The sequence below is a fragment of the Ascaphus truei genome, chromosome 19, assembly GCF_040206685.1.
Source record: "Ascaphus truei isolate aAscTru1 chromosome 19, aAscTru1.hap1, whole genome shotgun sequence".
Taxonomy (NCBI): domain Eukaryota; kingdom Metazoa; phylum Chordata; class Amphibia; order Anura; family Ascaphidae; genus Ascaphus; species Ascaphus truei.
Window position 1 is genome coordinate 33,292,449 of NC_134501.1, and position 22,797 is coordinate 33,315,245.

General features: G+C 40.1%; 8 non-coding genes across 8 annotated transcripts; all 8 read left to right on the forward strand.

Moving 5' to 3' along the window:
- The first annotated feature begins 960 nt into the window (after positions 1-960).
- Positions 961-1,032, forward strand: TRNAA-CGC (transfer RNA alanine (anticodon CGC)). Its single transcript has one exon. It is a non-coding gene; the product is annotated as a tRNA-Ala (tRNA).
- Positions 1,033-2,268: 1,236 nt separating this feature from the next.
- TRNAA-CGC (transfer RNA alanine (anticodon CGC)) lies at positions 2,269-2,340 on the forward strand. The gene has a single exon. It is a non-coding gene; the product is annotated as a tRNA-Ala (tRNA).
- A 1,236-nt stretch (positions 2,341-3,576) lies between these two features.
- TRNAA-UGC (transfer RNA alanine (anticodon UGC)) lies at positions 3,577-3,648 on the forward strand. The gene has a single exon. It is a non-coding gene; the product is annotated as a tRNA-Ala (tRNA).
- Positions 3,649-4,883: 1,235 nt separating this feature from the next.
- On the forward strand, positions 4,884-4,955 carry TRNAA-CGC (transfer RNA alanine (anticodon CGC)). Its single transcript has one exon. It is a non-coding gene; the product is annotated as a tRNA-Ala (tRNA).
- A 1,236-nt stretch (positions 4,956-6,191) lies between these two features.
- Positions 6,192-6,263, forward strand: TRNAA-UGC (transfer RNA alanine (anticodon UGC)). Its single transcript has one exon. It is a non-coding gene; the product is annotated as a tRNA-Ala (tRNA).
- A 1,234-nt stretch (positions 6,264-7,497) lies between these two features.
- TRNAA-UGC (transfer RNA alanine (anticodon UGC)) lies at positions 7,498-7,569 on the forward strand. The gene has a single exon. It is a non-coding gene; the product is annotated as a tRNA-Ala (tRNA).
- Positions 7,570-13,789: 6,220 nt separating this feature from the next.
- Positions 13,790-13,861, forward strand: TRNAA-CGC (transfer RNA alanine (anticodon CGC)). Its single transcript has one exon. It is a non-coding gene; the product is annotated as a tRNA-Ala (tRNA).
- Positions 13,862-15,096: 1,235 nt separating this feature from the next.
- Positions 15,097-15,168, forward strand: TRNAA-UGC (transfer RNA alanine (anticodon UGC)). The gene has a single exon. It is a non-coding gene; the product is annotated as a tRNA-Ala (tRNA).
- Positions 15,169-22,797: the final 7,629 nt, after the last annotated feature.

A 22,797-nucleotide genomic window follows, 5' to 3' on the forward strand; every position in this document is an offset into this window, starting at 1 on the left:
GTTAGCTTCAGCAGACTCTCTGGATCTACCCTTTCATAGTTATAGGGTCTTCTATGACTAGTCATTTTAGCAGGATAAATGTACAGAATTACTTAGTTGCCTTGATTTTGTGAACCAGCTGAATACAAAGCATCACACTATTAGGTTCACACTTACAGTTGAGAATCAACAAATACCCTTTTTTGACTTCGATTTAAAGTGGATAACACCGTACAAACTGATAAATACATAAAAGCTACTGATTGTAACAACCTTCAATAGTTCTCCAGAATTGGTGAACAATTTCCCCTTGAATCAGCGTATGCAATTAAAAAGGATTGCAAGTGAACCCAGGAATATTGGAAGACATCTAACAGAAATGGCTGGTACTTTTGGTGCTAGAGGGTATTTTGATAACATTTTATACCAACATATGGAAAAGGTTAATACACTTGATATCCCCTTATTCTATCGCATCAAATAAGATTAGAAACAGTATATTAAGACAGTGGAAGACAATCAATAGTGATTCTAAGTTCAATATGAATTCTAAGAACCCATCATTTTTTTCTTTTAAAAATATATATATGGATTTTTGGTTATGTTCTGTGTTACTATAGTTGCTCACAGTTATATTTTGATGTTTTTTCAGTGTCTCCCTGGACCTACTAAATGTTTCACCATTGTACACTTTCGGGGATTCATCACATCAATTTTTGTTTCATTAGATGTCATGTCCTATTTGTGTGCTTATCACTGAGATGGACTCCAGGATGGTGCTATGAAAAACTGTTGATGGACTTTGGACAGAAATTTTTCAAAATTTCTTCCAACCAATCCTTGCTAGTATAATTTCCCACCTATCACGCACAAAGCAGGGGTTCGATTCCCAGACAGGGAAGTCATTTAAATGTTATTTGACATGACTACATATTATATCGTCTCTTATCTGGTCTCCCATCAAAACAGTTTGCAAAAGAAGGGGATGTAGCTCAGTGGTAGAGCGCATGCTTCGCATGTATGAGGTCCTGGGTTCAATCCCCAGCATCTCCATTCTTTTTCTTCTTTCAAAACATTGAAATTACACATTTACAATGCTAACACTTCCTCTAACTGTATTTACATAGCAGTCCCAGTAACTGTTTTAGGGGTACGGTAACTGCTAAAGACAACATGCTTCTGTTATATTTGCTTGTGTAAGAGAAGAGCTCAACTTGTTGGCAAGATGGTGATTCATTTGAGAAAAACCATATCTTAGAAAAGAAGTAAAATTGCACAGTAACTAGTTGTTTGCTTTGGTCTGAACCCTACTGTAAAATGTCGGAAAGGTTAGCTTCAGCAGACTCTCTGGATCTACCCTTTCATAGTTATAGGGTCTTCTATGACTAGTCATCTTAGCAGGATAAATGTACAGAATTACTTAGTTGCCTTGATTTTGTGAACCAGCTGAATACAAAGCATCACACTATTAGGTTCACACTTACAGTTGAGAATCAACAAATACCCTTTATAGACTTCGATTTAAAGTGGATAACACCGTACAAACTGATAAATACATAAAAGCTACTGATTGTAACAACCTTCAATAGTTCTCCAGAATTGGGGAACAATTTCCCCTTGAATCAGCGTATGCAATTAAAGAGGATTGCAAGTGAACCCAGGAATATTGGAAGACTTCTAACAGAAATGGCTGGTACATTTGCTGCTAGAGGGTATTTTGATAACATTTTATACCAACATATGGAAAAGGTTAATACACTTGATATCCCCTTATTCTATCGCATCAAATAAGATTAGAAACAGTATATTAAGACAGTGGAAGACAATCAATAGCGATTCTAAGTTCAATATGATTTCTAAGAACCCATCATTTTTTTCTTTTAAAAAAATATATATATGGATTTTTGGTTATGTTCTGTGTTACTATAGTTGCTCACAGTTATATTTTGATGTTTTTTCAGTGTCTCCCTGGACCTACTAAATGTTTCACCATTGTACACTAACGGGGATTCATCACATCAATTTTTGTTTCATTAGATGTCATGTCCTATTTGTGTGCTTATCACTGAGATGGAGTCCAGGATGGTGCTATGAAAAACTGTTGATGGACTTTGGACAGACATTTTTCAAAATTTCTTCCAACCAATCCTTGCTAGTATAATTTCCCACCTATAACGCACAAGCAGAGGTTCGATTCCCAGACAGGGAAGTCATTTAAATGTTATTTTACATGACTACATATTGTATCGTCTCTTATTTGGTCTCTCATCAAAACTGTCTGCAAAAGAAGGGGATGTAGCTCAGTGGTAGAGCGCATGCTTCGCATGTATGAGGTCCTGGGTTCAATCCCCAGCATCTCCATTCTTTTTCTTCTTTCAAAACATTGAAATTACACATTTACAATGCTAACACTTCCTCTAACTGTATTTACATAGCAGTCCCAGTAACTGTTTTAGGGGTACGGTAACTGCTAAAGACAACATGCTTCTGTTATATTTGCTTGTGTAAGAGAAGAGCTCAACTTGTTGGCAAGATGGTGATTCATTTGAGAAAAACCATATCTTAGAAAAGAAGTAAAATTGCACAGTAACTAGTTGTTTGCTTTGGTCTGAACCCTACTGTAAAATGTCTGAAAGGTTAGCTTCAGCAGACTCTCTGGATCTACCCTTTCATAGTTATAGGGTCTTCTGTGACTAGTCATCTTAGCAGGATAAATGTACAGAATTACTTAGTTGCCTTGATTTTGTGAACCAGCTGAATACAAAGCATCACACTATTATGTTCACACTTACAGTTGAGAATCAACAAATACCCTTTTTAGACTTCGATTTAAAGTGGATAACACCGTACAAACTGATAAATACATAAAAGCTACTGATTGTAACAACCTTCAATAGTTCTCCAGAATTGGGGAACAATTTCCCCTTGAATCAGCGTATGCAATTAAAGAGGATTGCAAGTGAACCCAGGAATATTGGAAGACTTCTAACAGAAATGGCTGGTACATTTGCTGCTAGAGGGTATTTTGATAACATTTTATACCAACATATGGAAAAGGTTAATACACTTGATATCCCCTTATTCTATCGCATCAAATAAGATTAGAAACAGTATATTAAGACAGTGGAAGACAATCAATAGCGATTCTAAGTTCAATATGATTTCTAAGAACCCATCATTTTTTTCTTTAAAAAAAATATATATATGGATTTTTGGTTATGTTCTGTGTTACTATAGTTGCTCACAGTTATATTTTGATGTTTTTTCAGTGTCTCCCTGGACCTACTAAATGTTTCACCATTGTACACTAACGGGGATTCATCACATCAATTTTTGTTTCATTAGATGTCATGTCCTATTTGTGTGCTTATCACTGAGATGGAGTCCAGGATGGTGCTATGAAAAACTGTTGATGGACTTTGGACAGACATTTTTCAAAATTTCTTCCAACCAATCCTTGCTAGTATAATTTCCCACCTATAACGCACAAGCAGAGGTTCGATTCCCAGACAGGGAAGTCATTTAAATGTTATTTTACATGACTACATATTGTATCGTCTCTTATTTGGTCTCCCATCAAAACAGTTTGCAAAAGAAGGGGATGTAGCTCAGTGGTAGAGCGCATGCTTTGCATGTATGAGGTCCTGGGTTCAATCCCCAGTATCTCCATTCTTTTTCTTCTTTCAAAACATTGAAATTACACATTTACAATGCTAACACTTCCTCTAACTGTATTTACATAGCAGTCCCAGTAACTGTTTTAGGGGTACGGTAACTGCTAAAGACAACATGCTTCTGTTATATTTGCTTGTGTAAGAGAAGAGCTCAACTTGTTGGCAAGATGGTGATTCATTTGAGAAAAACCATATCTTAGAAAAGAAGTAAAATTGCACAGTAACTATTTGTTTGCTTTGGTCTGAACCCTACTGTAAAATGTCTGAAAGGTTAGCTTCAGCAGACTCTCTGGATCTACCCTTTCATAGTTATAGGGTCTTCTATGACTAGTCATTTTAGCAGGATAAATGTACAGAATTACTTAGTTGCCTTGATTTTGTGAACCAGCTGAATACAAAGCATCACACTATTAGGTTCACACTTACAGTTGAGAATCAACAAATACCCTTTTTTGACTTCGATTTAAAGTGGATAACACCGTACAAACTGATAAATACATAAAAGCTACTGATTGTAACAACCTTCAATAGTTCTCCAGAATTGGTGAACAATTTCCCCTTGAATCAGCGTATGCAATTAAAAAGGATTGCAAGTGAACCCAGGAATATTGGAAGACATCTAACAGAAATGGCTGGTACTTTTGGTGCTAGAGGGTATTTTGATAACATTTTATACCAACATATGGAAAAGGTTAATACACTTGATATCCCCTTATTCTATCGCATCAAATAAGATTAGAAACAGTATATTAAGACAGTGGAAGACAATCAATAGTGATTCTAAGTTCAATATGAATTCTAAGAACCCATCATTTTTTTCTTTTAAAAATATATATATGGATTTTTGGTTATGTTCTGTGTTACTATAGTTGCTCACAGTTATATTTTGATGTTTTTTCAGTGTCTCCCTGGACCTACTAAATGTTTCACCATTGTACACTTTCGGGGATTCATCACATCAATTTTTGTTTCATTAGATGTCATGTCCTATTTGTGTGCTTATCACTGAGATGGACTCCAGGATGGTGCTATGAAAAACTGTTGATGGACTTTGGACAGAAATTTTTCAAAATTTCTTCCAACCAATCCTTGCTAGTATAATTTCCCACCTATCACGCACAAAGCAGGGGTTCGATTCCCAGACAGGAAAGTCATTTAAATGTTATTTGACATGACTACATATTAAATCGTCTCTTATTTGGTCTCCCATCAAAACAGTCTGCATATGAAGGGGATGTAGCTCAGTGGTAGAGCGCATGCTTCGCATGTATGAGGTCCTGGGTTCAATCCCCAGCATCTCCATTCTTTTTCTTCTTTCAAAACATTGAAATTACACATTTACAATGCTAACACTTCCTCTAACTGTATTTACATAGCAGTCCCAGTAACTGTTTTAGGGGTACGGTAACTGCTAAAGACAACATGCTTCTGTTATATTTGCTTGTGTAAGAGAAGAGCTCAACTTGTTGGCAAGATGGTGATTCATTTGAGAAAAACCATATCTTAGAAAAGAAGTAAAATTGCACAGTAACTATTTGTTTGCTTTGGTCTGAACCCTACTGTAAAATGTCTGAAAGGTTAGCTTCAGCAGACTCTCTGGATCTACCCTTTCATAGTTATAGGGTCTTCTATGACTAGTCATTTTAGCAGGATAAATGTACAGAATTACTTAGTTGCCTTGATTTTGTGAACCAGCTGAATACAAAGCATCACACTATTAGGTTCACACTTACAGTAGAGAATCAACAAATACCCTTTTTAGACTTCGATTTAAAGTGGATAACACCGTACAAACTGATAAATACATAAAAGCTACTGATTGTAACAACCTTCAATAGTTCTCCAGAATTGGGGAACAATTTCCCCTTGAATCAGCGTATGCAATTAAAGAGGATTGCAAGTGAACCCAGGAATATTGGAAGACTTCTAACAGAAATGGCTGGTACATTTGCTGCTAGAGGGTATTTTGATAACATTTTATACCAACATATGGAAAAGGTTAATACACTTGATATCCCCTTATTCTATCGCATCAAATAAGATTAGAAACAGTATATTAAGACAGTGGAAGACAATCAATAGCGATTCTAAGTTCAATATGATTTCTAAGAACCCATCATTTTTTTCTTTTAAAAAAATATATATATGGATTTTTGGTTATGTTCTGTGTTACTATAGTTGCTCACAGTTATATTTTGATGTTTTTTCAGTGTCTCCCTGGACCTACTAAATGTTTCACCATTGTACACTAACGGGGATTCATCACATCAATTTTTGTTTCATTAGATGTCATGTCCTATTTGTGTGCTTATCACTGAGATGGAGTCCAGGATGGTGCTATGAAAAACTGTTGATGGACTTTGGACAGACATTTTTCAAAATTTCTTCCAACCAATCCTTGCTAGTATAATTTCCCACCTATAACGCACAAGCAGAGGTTCGATTCCCAGACAGGGAAGTCATTTAAATGTTATTTTACATGACTACATATTGTATCGTCTCTTATTTGGTCTCCCATCAAAACAGTTTGCAAAAGAAGGGGATGTAGCTCAGTGGTAGAGCGCATGCTTTGCATGTATGAGGTCCTGGGTTCAATCCCCAGTATCTCCATTCTTTTTCTTCTTTCAAAACATTGAAATTACACATTTACAATGCTAACACTTCCTCTAACTGTATTTACATAGCAGTCCCAGTAACTGTTTTAGGGGTACGGTAACTGCTAAAGACAACATGCTTCTGTTATATTTGCTTGTGTAAGAGAAGAGCTCAACTTGTTGGCAAGATGGTGATTCATTTGAGAAAAACCATATCTTAGAAAAGAAGTAAAATTGCACAGTAACTATTTGTTTGCTTTGGTCTGAACCCTACTGTAAAATGTCTGAAAGGTTAGCTTCAGCAGACTCTCTGGATCTACCCTTTCATAGTTATAGGGTCTTCTATGACTAGTCATTTTAGCAGGATAAATGTACAGAATTACTTAGTTGCCTTGATTTTGTGAACCAGCTGAATACAAAGCATCACACTATTAGGTTCACACTTACAGTTGAGAATCAACAAATACCCTTTTTAGACTTCGATTTAAAGTGGATAACACCGTACAAACTGATAAATACATAAAAGCTACTGATTGTAACAACCTTCAATAGTTCTCCAGAATTGGGGAACAATTTCCCCTTGAATCAGCATATGCAATTAAAAAGGATTGCAAGTGAACCCAGGAATATTGGAAGACATCTAACAGAAATGGCTGGTACTTTTGGTGCTAGAGGGTATTTTGATAACATTTTATACCAACATATGGAAAAGGTTAATACACTTGATATCCCCTTATTCTATCGCATCAAATAAGATTAGAAACAGTATATTAAGACAGTGGAAGACAATCAATAGTGATTCTAAGTTCAATATGATTTCTAAGAACCCATCATTTTTTTCTTTTAAAAATATATATATGGATTTTTGGTTATGTTCTGTGTTACTATAGTTGCTCACAGTTATATTTTGATGTTTTTTTAGTGTCTCCCTGGACCTACTAAATGTTTCACCATTGTACACTTTCGGGGATTCATCACATCAATTTTTGTTTCATTAGATGTCATGTCCTATTTGTGTGCTTATCACTGAGATGGACTCCAGGATGGTGCTATGAAAAACTGTTGATGGACTTTGGACAGAAATTTTTCAAAATTTCTTCCAACCAATCCTTGCTAGTATAATTTCCCACCTATCACGCACAAGCCGGGGTTCGATTCCCAGACAGGGAAGTCATTTAAATGTTATTTGACATGACTAAATATTATATCGTCTCTTATTTGGTCTCCCATCAAAACAGTTTGCAAAAGAAGGGGATGTAGCTCAGTGGTAGAGCGCATGCTTTGCATGTATGAGGTCCTGGGTTCAATCCCCAGCATCTCCATTCTTTTTCTTCTTTCAAAACATTGAAATTACACATTTACAATGCTAACACTTCCTCTAACTGTATTTACATAGCAGTCCCAGTAACTGTTTTAGGGGTACGGTAACTGCTAAAGACAACATATGCAAACACAGAGTAGGTAGCGCTAACTATATAAATGAAATAACCCTAATGAGAGGAATAACCTCACTTAGGGGGCTGCCTAAATACTAAAACTGACCCCCTGGTCAGATAACAAAATAAGAAAAAATATAGTATTAAAAAGGCGCCGGCAGATAAAGGATATATTCACCAACAGGAAGAAACCGATGTGGATTCCAGACGGTAAAGATGTGCTTAAAGAAAATGTAAAAAAACACAAAACATAGTGTAATACTGTAGGTAAAAAACAAACAACATATATTGTAACACTTATACTAAATGAATATATATCAGCTGAGATCAAGGGTGATAGGGATATTAAAACAATTTAATAAAATAGATTAAAAAACACTGGACATGAAAAACATATACAAATAATATGAACACAAATTAAATATGACAATTATTATGACAATTGGTGTGGGACCAGTAATCAGCAGCACCAGGTGGAGTGCCCACTCACCGGACGAAGGATAAAAACAGGCGGTGGATATATCTGAGAGTATCCCCTCTCTTTTCAGCTCACACAGCTACTGCATCGGGATCAGGGCCAAGAAGATAGCTGCACACGCCAGGCTGCGTGTGTTTACTTCCCCTTGGCGCTCGTTCCTCCTCGCAGCTGGTGGCAGATTAAACGCAGTAGATTCGTGCAGCTCACACAGCTATTGCACCGGGTTCAGGGCCAAGATGACAGCTACACACGCCAGGCTGCGTGTGCTTACTTCCCCTTGGCGCTCTTTCCTCCTCGCGGCTGGTGGCAGATTCACCGCAGCAGATTCGTGCTGATCTTGAGTACCAGCCGATAAACAGCTGATTCGTCACGGCACTGGAAGCACCTCAGGCGTAGCGATCTGGGTCCCAAACAATTTAACCCTACGCGTTTTGAGAACGAGCTGCTCTCTTCCTCAGGGGTTCTAAAGATGTGTCCCATAGTGTCCTCTTTTATAGGTGTCCAATTGGGTCCAATAATCACCCTAGTTAAATTGTTGCACATGCGCAATAGGTAATATGTGGAAAACAATGTCCATTTGTCCGCACATGCGCAGTGTGACTTGATAGCAAAAAATAAAATACAAAGTTAAAATAACGATCTCAGCTGATAAATTAACATAACATATAACAACATATAACAACAATTTCTGTGATCAGTGCATTATTAAATATAAGCGCTATAAATGAATGTGCTATGATTATGTGACAAATATATAAAAAAAAAACCTAATCTAAACTGTGTGGTGTGTGCTATAATTAAATGTGCTATGATACAATAAAATATTCTAAACTGTGTATGTAGTGTATATATTTATAAATGTGAATATGTTTATTTATAATGTGAGTAATGGTAAGAATTAATACAGTGGTATATATATGTACTAATAAAAATAAAAGTGACAGTGACATGTGAAGTACTAATTATAATAATCAAATATAATATTAATAATATTAAATATAGTGCCCATTTTTATGAACTATGAATTATATTATAAATAATTGACATGGAATAAGTGTATAATGAAAAGTGATTAAGTTGCTAAAAGATATTTTATTATAAGTGAATAAAGTTATTAAATGAAACATTTATATTTGTTTGAAATATTAAAGGGATTTGTGCTTACAAAATGTGTTTCTTATTACATACATTTAACATTTACATATTTGTACATTTAAGACAATAATCCGTGTGGAAATTAAAATTAAAATTATCTGGAATAAAAAGCTTATACAATGAAAATTGTTATCTCAATAACGACCATTTGTATGAAAGAAAAGAACAGAACAAAATGGACAAATGATACCTTAAATTAATTTACCAAAAAGGATTTTAAATCGAAGTCAACGTTGAGGCCCAGTGGGGATAGGGTCCTTAGTTCGTATATCCAATAGGACTCACGTCTCCCCAGTTGGCTCACAGCGTTTCCTCCTCTCCAATTTGGGGTGATGGTTTCAATAGCCGTACATTTCAAACCAGTGGTATCTTGGTTGTGCACTTGCTGAAAATGATGCGATACGTTGTGCGTTGCTAACCCTCTCTTGATGTTATATATATGTTCATATATGCGTCTTTGGACAGGTCTAGTGGTCATACCCACATATTGCAGACCACATGGACACTCCAATAGGTATATTACAAATGAACTTTTACAAGTGATGTGTTGTTGAATTACATAATTTTTGGATGTCTTATTAGATGTGTAATTAGATGTTTTTATACTATATTTGCACGCAGTACACCTATAACATGGGAAATATCCTTTATTTATGACAGTGTTGCGTAACTTTGTTTGTAAAGATGGGCAGCTGGGGGCTAATTTGCGTCCGATGTTAGGTGCTCTAGTAAATACAATCTGAGGATGTTCTGGCAAAATGCCTTCGAGTTCTTTATCTTTTTTGAGGATAGGCCAATATTTTTTAAATATTTTCCTTATATTTGGTGCCATCTGATTGTATTGTGTTTTGAAGCTAAGATTAGCAGATTTATTTATATCTTTGTTCTTATATTGTAAAAGATTAGATCTTTCCATTGCTGCCACTTCTGTTATCGTTTTGTCAAGATCTTTAGAAGAATATTCTCTTTCCAGAAATTTTTTTTTTTTTCTTTAAATCTTTAGCTTGATTTTGGAATGTTTCGGCACATGAACTATTTCTTTTTAGTCTAATAAATTGTCCTTTGGGTATGTTTTTAACCCAAGACGGGTTATGATGACTGCGTGCATGGAGGTAATTATTTGCCTGTACTGGTTTAAAGTAGGTACGAGTTTCTATTTTATCATTAATAGCCGAAATGAGTAAATCCAGATATTCTATAGATGTTGGACTAGAATTAAAAGTGAATGTCAAATTATATGTGTTGTTATTCATATACTGTTTAAATTTTTCTAAGTGCTCTAAAGTGCCTGACCATATAAAAATAATATCATCTATGTAGCGCCGCCACAGGACCAAATCCGCTCCAAAAGGGCAACTGGACCAAATGTGATGTTCTTCCCAGCTGCCTATAAATACATTTGCGTAACTGGGAGCGAATTTGGTACCCATGGCGGTGCCACATACCTGTAAATAATACTGTGACATAAAATTAAAAAAATTGTGATTTAAAATAAATTGAATACCAGAAATTATAAATGTTTTTTGGTCTATGGACATTGTCGGATCTTTATCTAATGTATCAGAAATGGCTTTGCATCCATGTGTGTGGTTAATAACAGTGTATAAAGAACTAACATCAGCTGTGACAAAATAATAATGTGATTTCCATTGGATGTCTTTAAGGGTCTGCAATATGTGGGTAGTGTCCCTTACATAGGAGGGTAACTGCACAACGTATGATTGGAGTTTATTATCAATATACTGGGATAAATGTGAAGTTAAAGATTGTATTCCCGATATTATCGGTCGGCCAGGGGGAAATTCTAGATTTTTATGAATCTTGGGTATGATGTAAAACAAAGGAATACGTGGATGTAAATTATAAAGAAAATCAAACTCCTGTTTTGTGATGATTTGTTGATCTAAACCTTTTGTGAGGAACTTGCAAAGTGATTGTTGATATTGAATAGTGGGGTCAGAGGGGAGGGGTTGGTAAGCGGACACATCTCCCAGAATCCTAAGAGATTCTTCGATATAATATGATTTGTCCATAATGACCAACCCCCCCCCCCCCCCCTTGTCAGCAGGTTTTATAATAATCGCATAATTTTCCTCAAGTGCACGTAGGGTATTTTTATCATCCACACTGAGATTGTCGTGTTTAATTTTAAAATTACGGCTTTGAACTTCAATATCATCAGTGACCATTTGGGCAAATGTATCCACAAAGGGACCACTCACAAATTTAGGGAAGAACGTTGATGGATTTTTAAATATTTTATTCTTTGAGGATGCAGCAGAGATGGGTAGTTGACTATTTCCATCTGTTCTAGTTAGCGCATCCCTAAGAAAATATTTCTTGAGGCATAGCTTTCGTACATAGCGTTGAATATCTATGTACAACTTGAAGCTATCAGGGCCGGTTACTGGAGCAAAAGATAATCCCTTAGATAATAAAAAAATTTATTTTTCTGTAACAGGGTATTTACTAATATTAAATATGTTGTTGTGTGTAGATTTCAATTTTAGTGTTTTGTTACCTTTTCCATTCTTTCGCCCTCCTCTCGTTCCTCTAAGGTGTTTTTTCGTTTTTTTGCTGTGTGCGTCTCTTGTGGGCCCATCTCTCCCTAATAGGTCCCTTATTGCTTCTTTGGCATTTTTAGTGTCCTTGGACTGTCTCCAATCTAAAAAAGAGAACGTTGCCCTCTCTTCTTCACTACCGGAGGCAGTGGGGTGTCGTTCTCTATCTAAATCAATTAGGGGCTGGTATTTGTTATGATGGTTGTATTGATCAAAAATATTTTCCATATCTTTCTCTAATTGATTTTGGGAACTGATAGATGGTGCTTGTACATTTTGGGAACTAGTAGGTGGTGTTTGTACATTGGGTCTAGATGTTTGTCTAACCAAATTAGGTCTAGGTTGTGTGTGTGGTTTCCTTTGTGGTTTTGGTGACACAAATTGCACTGGCTCGTTAACAATAATTCTATTACTAGGGATGGTTTTCCTATAAGTAGATGGAATCTTGTGGGAATAGTCTTTTGTGTGTTTATCTTTATTGGATTTAGATCTTTCAAAATCTTGTTTAGATTTTTTCCAATTTCTATAACAGCCAGTTGCGTAATCAATTTTGTCACGTTGAAACTTTACCTGTTTAGAAGTAATAGTTTCATTCTGTAATTTGTCCATTTTGTTCTTGATTCTAGATTCTAACATAGGTAACTCACTGTGGTCTTTATATTTTTCAAAATATCCTTTCATGTCATTGATTTCCTTATCTAATGTTTCAAGGCATACTTTGCGTTTAGATATCAAAAGACGCATTAATTCAAAAGAACAATTGTCAAGGATGCGATTCCATTCAAGAATGAATGATTCACTTTGAAAATCACTTGTGGGTTTTTTAAATAATCTAAGCCCACGTGGAATGCGTTTTTGTTCCACATATTTTTCTATTGTAATAGCATCCCAAAATTGTTTCTTCTCATTGATGAGAAGTTTTTCCAATTTGTCTGCCATTTCTTGTATATCATTTTGAGCAGTATCAACAACAATTGGAACTTCATCATCAGAAAATATACGATTGATATCAATATTTCTGCTTACTCTTTGTGCAAATAGCAGAGACATAGTGTTAATATAGAAAGCTGCTAACCTTAGAGGGAAACAACAGATGCAAACACAGAGTAGGTAGCGCTAACTATATAAATGAAATAACCCTAATGAGAGGAATAACCTCCCTTAGGGGGCTGCCTAAATACTAAAACTGACCCCCTGGTCAGATAACAAAACAAGAAAAATTATAGTATTAAAAAGGCGCCGGCAGATAAAGGATATATTCACCAACAGGAAGAAACCGATGTGGATTCCAGACGGTAAAGATGTGCTTAAAGAAAATGTAAAAAAACACAAAACATAGTGTAATACTGTAGGTAAAAAACAAACAACATATATTGTAACACTAATACTAAATGAATATATATCAGCTGAGATCAAGGGTGATAGGGATATTAAAACAATTTAATAAAATAGATTAAAAAACACTGGACATGAAAAACATATACAAATAATATGAACACAAATTAAATATGACAATTATTAGGACAATTGGTGTGGGACCAGTAATCAGCTGCACCAGGTGGAGTGCCCACTCACCGGACGAAGGATAAAAACAGGCGGTGGATATATCTGAGAGTATCCCCTCTCTTTTCAGCTCACACAGCTACTTTTTGTTTAATTAGATGTCATGTCCTATTTGTGCTTATCACTGAGATGGACTCCAGGATGGTGCTATGAAAAACTGTTGATGGACTTTGGACAGACATTTTTCAAAATTTCTTCCAACCAATCCTTGCTAGTATAATTTTCCACCTATCACGTACAAAGCAGGGGTTCGATTCCCAGACAGGGAAGTCATTTAAATGTTATTTTACATGACTACATATTATATCGTCTCTTATTTGGTCTCCCAGCAAAACAGTTTGCAAAAGAAGGGGATGTAGCTCAGTGGTAGAGCACATGCTTCGCATGTATGAGGTCCTGGGTTCAATCCCCAGCATCTCCATTCTTTTCCTTCTTTCAAAACATTGAAATTACACATTTACAATGCTAACACATCCTCTAACTGTATTTACATAGCAGTCCCAGTAACTGTTTTAGGGGTATGGTAACTGCTAAAGACAACATGCTTCTGTTATATTTGCTTGTGTAAGAGAAGAGTTCAACTTGTTGGCAAGATGGTGATTCATTTGAGAAAAACCATATCTTAGAAAAGAAGTAAAATTGCACAGTAACTATTTGTTTGCTTTGGTCTGAACCCTACTGTAAAATGTCTGAAAGGTTAGCTTCAGCAGACTCTCTGGATCTACCCTTTCATAGTTATAGGGTCTTCTATGACTAGTCATCTTAGCAGGATAAATGTACAGAATTACTTAGTTGCCTTGATTTTGTGAACCAGCTGAGTACAAAGCATCACACTATTAGGTTCACACTTACAGTTGAGAATCAACAAATACCCTTTTTAGACTTCGATTTAAAGTGGATAACACCGTACAAACTGATAAATACATAAAAGCTACTGATTGTAACAACCTTCAATAGTTCTCCAGAATTGGTGAACAATTTCCCATTGAATCAGCGTATGCAATTAAAGAGGATTGCAAGTGAACCCAGGAATATTGGAAGACATCTAACAGAAATGGCTGGTACATTTGCTGCTAGAGGGTATTTTGATAACATTTTATACCAACATATAGAAAAGGTTAATACACTTGATATCCCCTTATTCTATCGCATCAAATAAGATTAGAAACAGTATATTAAGACAGTGGAAGACAATCAATAGTGATTCTAAGTTCAATATGATTTCTAAGAACCCATCATTTTTTTCTTTTAAAAATATATATATGGATTTTTGGTTATGTTCTGTGTTACTATAGTTGCTCACAGTTATATTTTGATGTTTTTTTAGTGTCTCCCTGGACCTACTAAATGTTTCACCATTGTACACTAACGGGGATTCATCACATCAATTTTTGTTTCATTAGATGTCATGTCCTATTTGTGTGCTTATCACTGAGATGGACTCCAGGATGGTGCTATGAAAAACTGTTGATGGACTTTGGACAGACATTTTTCAAAATTTCTTCCAACCAATCCTTGCTAGTATAATTTCCCACCTATCACGCACAAAGCAGGGGTTCGATTTCCAGACAGGGAAGTCATTTAAATGTTATTTTACATGACTACATATTATATCGTCTCTTATTTGGTCTGCCATCAAAACAGTTTGCAAAAGAAGGGGATGTAGCTCAGTGGTAGAGCGCATGCTTTGCATGTATGAGGTCCTGGGTTCAATCCCCAGCATCTCCATTCTTTTTCTTCTTTCAAAACATTGAAATTACACATTTACAATGCTAACACTTCCTCTAACTGTATTTACATAGCAGTCCCAGTATCTGTTTTAGGGGTACGGTAACTGCTAAAGACAACATGCTTCTGTTATATTTGCTTGTGTAAGAGAAGAGCTCAACTTGTTGGCAAGATGGTGATTCATTTGAGAAAAACCATATCTTAGAAAAGAAGTAAAATTGCACAGTAACTATTTGTTTGCTTTGGTCTGAACCCTACTGTAAAATGTCTGAAAGGTTAGCTTCAGCAGACTCTCTGGATCTACCCTTTCATAGTGATAGGGTCTTCTATGACTATTCATCGTTGCAGGATAAATGTACGGAATGTGACGGTTCAGGGGATTCCTTCCTCTTCATGTGTCCCTGATGTCACACGCTCACCTACCCTCTCTATCCCTTCCCCTGCCAGCCTCCCTTCTTTTGCCCACACCTGTCCATCTCCGGCAGCCTTTGATGCCGTTCTTTTACCACGGCGCGCCTCCAGCATGTCTCACGCACCCGCACGGTCCCCGAGCCCCTGCTGCAGCGTTCCCCACTCTCAGGCCCCCTCGGTATCTGCCCCCATGTCCTTACCTCCGCCAGCTGTTCCCTCCGTTCCTCCATTCCCCTCTGCAGAAGTCTCTGCGGCGCAGCGCTCCGCGTGCCTCGTGACGCAGCCTGTGCGCGCCCTCTCTCAGATTACAGAGGGCGCGCACACACGCTCCTCTTCTAGGGCTTTCCACTCTCCTGACTCCTCCTCCCATGCCCTGCAGGCAATCTCCCTTAATGTTTCCCCTGTCTCCTTCTCTTCTCCTCCTCACCTATCCCTGCTGTCTCCCACTTCTCCCTCTGTCCTTCTCTCTATCCCATTGGTGTTCCCTCCTTTATAACCCCTGTCTGTCCTTTCTAGCATTGCTCTGCATAGCTTCTGTTATCCCTGTGTATGCAGTCCTATGCTTGGCTCTCCTCTGTGTTCCAGCCTGTACCTGCTCCTGCTTAACTTTGGATTTCCCTGGTTTGACCTCTGCTGGTCCTGGACTACTCTGCTCTCTGTTGCCCCTGAACCCTGCTTACGAACTCTAACTTGCTGACCTCTGTATCCCCTGGACTTGGCTTACGAACTTGACTACTCTGATTTCTGGATCCCTGGACACTGGCGCACGGACACCACTATTCTTACGCTATACCACCAAGGCGTTGCAAGTATTACTAACTATCTTCCAACAGGCTCAGCAATGCCATACCACACTCCGGGCTCGCCCTCACTGCTATGGGTGTGTGGTAATACCTTTCCCACCTCAGTATTGGGTTCTTGCCAGGTCTGCGGGCATACATGTGTGACATTATGCAGAGCCCAACAAATCCAGACCCCCCAGAGGTGGGTACAGGTCTTTCACTCGAGGCCTTACAATTTGTGAGCAATCAGCTGTCCACAGTCTCCCAGCAATTGGCTAAACTCTCCCTTCAGGAGACTCCCATGGCTCCAGCACCCCCGGTTGCCACGACTTATGCCAGCTCTGGACCCCGTATTCCATCACCCCCTCGCCTGCCGCGGTTTCCTAAACCAATGCAAGGTGCAATTCGAGATGTCCCCCTCCCTATTTCCCACTGGTCGTTCTAAGGTGGCTTACATCTACGCCTTGCTTACTAGTGACGCCCTCGCTTGGGCCTCTCCCCTCTGGGAACGTTAAAGCAAATTAACCCAAGATTATCCTCTGTTTATGTGTGAATTTCAGCAAGTATTTGATACTCCTGCACGGCGCGAGACAGCCGCATTCTCTCTCTTCCATATTTCACAGGCCCAAAGATCTGCCGGCAAGTACGCAATCGAGTTCCGTACTCTTGCCGGAGAGACCCAATGGAATGATGAGGCACTCGCCGCCACATACTGGCACGGACTCTCAGACACCTTGAAGGATGATCTTGCTACTCATGCCCGGCCTTCTTCCCTGGAGGAGTTGATTACCCTGAGCGTACGCATGGACCAGCGTACCCAGGATGACGGCACGAGAGACACTGTTCTCGCTCTCTTCCTTCCTCTGTTGTCTCTCACAGGTCATCCACAACACCTCTCCTGGCACTGGAGGCTCCGGAGCCGGTGCAAATCGGTAGCCAGCAACTTCGGGCCGCGGAGAGAATGCGACGCCATCTGAATAAACTCGGCTTCTACTGTGCTTCTTCGGAACATCGTCTCCAAAAATGTCCCCTGAAGCCGGGAAACGGGAACACCCAGTAAAGGTAGACGGGCTTCTACTGGGTACTGTCTCTCCTTGCCCCTCTCTCCCCGAAGATCTCCCAAAGAAGTTTTTGATTCCTGCCACTCTGGAGGGCCCTGACCTTTTCCTGCAGGTAAAAGCTTTTATTGATTCTGGATCTGGTGGTAACTTCCTGGACCAAACCTTCGCCTCTGAGAATCAAATCCCTATGGTCAGGAAAAAGGTTCCTATTGGCCATTGACGGACGACCGTTCCAGCCAGCATTTATCATTTGGGAGTCTATTCCTCCCACACTGACCTTGGCCGACGGTCATAAAGAGGTAATAATTTTCAATATTTTTCAATCTCCTACTGTCCAACTTATTTTAGGATTCCGCGCATTGATTGGACCGGTACCCTGCCCATCCAGTGGCCTTCCTCCGCGGACTCTGTTCCTGCGGCTTCTCCTGTTGCGGTACTTGCCGGTCTGGATTCTGTTCCTTCCAATCTATCGATCCTGCCAACCGTGTATCATGAGTACTTGGATGTGTTCAACAAGGTACAAGCTGAGGTTCTACCTCCCCATCGCCTGTACGATTGCCCTATCGATTTGATTCCTGGGACCATCCTTCCAAAGTCGAAGTCGTATCCTCTGTCCGTTCCGGAAACTGAGGCCATGATGTCCTACATTCTAGAAAATTTTGAAAAAGGATTCATCTGCAACTCTACCTCCCCTGCCAGGGCAGGCTACTTCTTCGTGAAGAAGAAGGATGGATCACTTAGGCCGTGCATTGACTTTCGCGGACTCAATAAGAACACGGTAAAGAATCGGTATCCCTTTCCTTTAATCTCTGAACTGTTCGACCGTCTCCAGGGGGCCTCTATCTTCTCCAAGCTCGACTTAAGATGTGCCTATAATCTCATTCGCATAAGGGGGGGACGAGTGGAAAACAGCATTTAATACACGATCACGACATTATGAGTATCTAGTTATAGTTATGCCCTTTGGTTTATGCAATGCTCCTGCCATCTTTCAAGAGTTCATGAACGACATCTTCCAAGATGTGTTGGGAACATTTGTCATAGTATATCTGGATGACATTCTCATTTTTTCTAAAAACCTGGAGGAACACATCCACCATACCAAACTGGTGCTGTCTAGGCTCCGTTCTAACCGCCTATATGCCAAGATGGAGAATGTTTGTTCCACCAGACCTCTACTGCCTTCCTAGGCTACATTATCTCCAGCCAAGGTTTCTATATGGATCCAGAAAAACTAAAAGCTGTTCTCGACTGGCCGCTGCCTAATTCACTCAAGGCTGTGCAGCGTTTTCTCGGCTTTGCCAACTATTACAGTAAATTCATCAAAATGTTTTCTTCTATTGCTCTTCCCATCACTGCTTTGACCAAGAAGGGTGCCGATACCACCTCCTGGTCTCTTGAGGCTATTCTTGCTTTTGAGGTGCTTAAGAAAGCTTTTGTGTCCGCGCCCATCCTACGTCATCCGGATACCTCTCTTCCCTTCACATTGGAATTTGACGCTTCAGACGTGGGAGCTGGTGCAGTTTTCTCCCAGAGGTCTTCTCCCCAAGAAAAACTCCATCCCTGTGGTTTTTTTTCGCGGAAATTTTAATCTGCAGAAAGGAATTATGATGTTGGGAATCGTGAACTTTTGGCCATTAAATTGGCTCTCCAGGAATGGAGGCATCTTTTAGAAGGTACCAAGGAACCTGTTGCTATCCTCACTGACCACAAAAATTTGCTGTATATCGAGTGAGCCCAACGACTGGGATCCCGCCATGCTCGGTGGTCTCTTTTCTTCTCCCGCTTTAATTACACCATTTCATACATTCCTGGTACCAAAAATGTCAAAGCAGACACTCTCTCTCGCCATTTCGCCACGGAAACCGAAGCTAATGAAACCACCGAATCTATTCTTCCTGCCAAATGTATAATCTCCGCTAACAATTTTGATGTATTGGACGAAATCAAAAAAGCTCAGGCTCACATTCCCAGCAGCTTCAGGGTACCAGAAGGGCGCTTATACGCAGCTCCACACTTTCGCCACAAAATTCTACTTTGGGGTCATTCCTCTAGAGCTGCCGGTCATCCAGGCTTCAAAAGGACAGCGGATCTTATTAAACGGACATTTTGGTGGCCAAAGATGAACAAAGACATTTTCGACTTTACTAGTGCCTGTCCTGTATGTGCCCAGAGTAAGACGCTCCACCACAAACCTTCTGGCCTCCTCTTGCCTCTTCCCATTCCGGAACAACCCTGGAAACACATCTCGATGGATTTCATTGTCGAACTGCCCAATTCCAAAGGAATGAACACCATGCTGGTCGTAGTAGACAGATTCTCTAAACATTCACACTTTATTCCCCTCAAGGGCCTTCCTAATTCTGCTACTCTGGCCGATGTTTTTTCCAAGAAAATTTTCAGATTACATGGCGTTCCCATTTCTATTGTCTCTGACAGAGGATCTCAATTCATCTCTAAGTTCTGGCGGGCGTTTTCCCGGAGACTCGGAATTTCCCTCCTTTTCTCCTCTGGATACCATCCTCAGACCAATGGTCAGACCGAAAGGATGAATCAAACCCTAGAGCAATATCTCAGATGTTTCGTATCTGACTCACAGGACAACTGGGTGGATCTATTGCCATGGGCCGAATTTGCAATCAACTCTCTCAGAAATAAGTCTACCAAAGTAGAATTTCATTAATTTCGGCTTCCACTCCAGTAGTCTCCCTCTCTCTTCACCCCCTTCTGGCGTTCCTGCAGCCGACTCTCATGTTACGACCCTACAGAACTCTTGGAAAAGGATCCTCAAATCCCTACAATCTGCTGTTGCCAAACAAAAGACCAAGGCGGATCGTCATCGCCAATCTGGGCCTCCTTTCAAGCCTGGTGACAGAGTGTGGTTGTCCTCGAGGAATATCAGGCTCAAAACTCCATTGCCTAAACTATAACCTAGATATCTGGGCCCATTCAAAGTCGTAGAAAAAATGAACCCAGTCGCTTATCATCTTGACCTACCCCCCCACCATGAGGATACCTTCTGTGTTTCATGTCTCCCTGCTTAAACCCTTTGTACACAGCTCACATTTTCCGGATCCTTCCCGCAAACCCAACCCAGTGTCCACCCTAGGACAACAAGAGTACGAGGTCCAATCCCTCATTGATTCACACTGGTCGGAAAACAAGCTCCAGTTCCTCGTCCACTGGAAGAGCTATGGTCTGGAGGAGCGTTCATGGGTACCAGCACGTTACATCCATGCCCCGAAACTACTCCAACAATTCCATCAAAAATTTCCTCAAAAACTGTGGCTGGATCGCTCGGAGATCGATCCTCAAGGGGGGGATACTGTGACGGTTCAGGGGATTCCTTCCCCTTCATGTGTCCCTGATGTCACACGCTCACCTACCCTCTCTATCCCTTCCCCTGCCAGCATCCCTTCTTTTGCCCACACCTGTTCCTCTCCGGCAAACTCTGACACCGTTCCTTTACCACGGCGCGCCCCCCGCAAGTCTCATGCACCCGCGTGGTCCCCGAGCCCCTGCTGCAGTGTTCCCCACTCTCAGGCCCCCTCGGTATCTACCCCATGTCCTTACCTCCATCGGCTATTCCCTGCGTTCCTCCATTCCCCTCTGCAGGTGTCCCCGCGGCGCAGCCCTCCGCGCACCTCGTGACGCAGCCTGTGCGCGCACACTCTCAGATTACAGAGGGCGCGCGCACACGCTCCTCTTCTAGGGCTTTCCACTCTCCTGACTCCTCCTCTCATGCCCTGCAGGCAATCTCCATTACTGGTTCCCTTGTCTCCTCTTCTTCTCCTCCTCACCTATCCCTGCTGTCTCCCACTTCTCCCTCTACTCCTCCTCTCTCTCCTATTGGTGTTCCCTCCTTTATCCTTTATAACCCCTGTCTGTCCTTTCTATCATTGCTCTGCATAGCTTCTGTTATCCCTGTGTGTGCAGTCCTATGCTTTGCTCTCTCTGTGTTCCAGCCTGTTCCTGCTCCTGCTTATCTCTGGATTTCACTGGTTTGACCTCTGCTCGTCCTGGACTACTCTGCTCTCTGTTGCCCCTGAACCCTGCTTACGAACTCTACCTTGCTGACCTCTGTATCCCCTGGACTTGGCTTATGTATGAACTTGACTACCCTGATTTCTGGATCCCTGGACTCTGGTGCACAGACACCACTATTCTTATGCTATACCACCAAGGCGTTGCAAGTATTACTAACTATCTTCCAACAGGCCCAGCAACACCATACCACACTGCGGGCTCGTCCTCACTGCTGTGGGTGTGTGGTAATACCGTTCCAACCTCAGTATTGGGGTCTTGCCAGGTCTGCGGGCATACAGGCGTGACACGGAATTACTTAGTTGCCTTGATTTTGTGAACCAGCTGAATACAAAGCATCACACTATTAGGTTCACACTTACAGTTGAGAATCAACAAATGCCCTTTTTAGACTTCGATTTAAAGTGGATAACACCGTACAACCTGATAAATACATAAAAGCTACTGATTGTAACAACCTTCAATAGTTCTCCAGAATTGGTGAACAATTTCCCATTGAATCAGCGTATGCAATTAAAGAGGATTGCAAGTGAACCCAGGAATATTGGAAGACATCTAACAGAAATGAACAAAATATATTGTGCCAACTACTAAACCTCTAGTGATAACAGTGATCAATTGTGAATTAACAAATACCCTTCTAAATTAAACCATAAGATTAAACCACAGTGTGAAAAATAAAGAATTTTTTACATGACCGTGCAATGTGGAAAATAGAGCGTCTGCTGCTATGAAACAGGGGATGGCTCGGCACCCCCCAAACACTAAGTATATGGAGACAAAAAACAGCGCACAACGCAAATAGTGAAGTATGAAAATAACAAGTGTATATTGATAAAAGGGATAAATATTCTGCGTACATCAAGGTACTAGGACAAAGGCATTGAGTGTGTACAACACACAAGTTACCAGTCGGCAGCCGAGTCAGGAGGTTGTTTCCTTCGGCAAGAGTCTGGGGCAGCAGCTGTGATGTTTTCCTTCTCAGGGACACCTCTGCACTCGATCACCGCCTCTAAGGAGATCTCCCCTCTGGTCAGCTGGGCTCCAGGTAAGTCGAGCGATCTGTGGCTTGCAGTCACACTCAGAAGGTCCCCAGATTGATCAGTGAGGACTTGGAAGATTCACAGTTCTCCGGTCAGTGCAGCCACAAATGGAGACAGGCAAGCTGGCTGGAAGCTCAACTGCAGTATGCCACGCTGTCGCTCCGTGCTGAGGCGCTGCAGAGTGACGTCACAGTCACGATTTCAAAGTGTATACAACAAGAGTGGAAAATCGTCCTGAAAGTGCCCAATATGCACAAAAATAATAAAATAGCAAAGAAACACATAGAC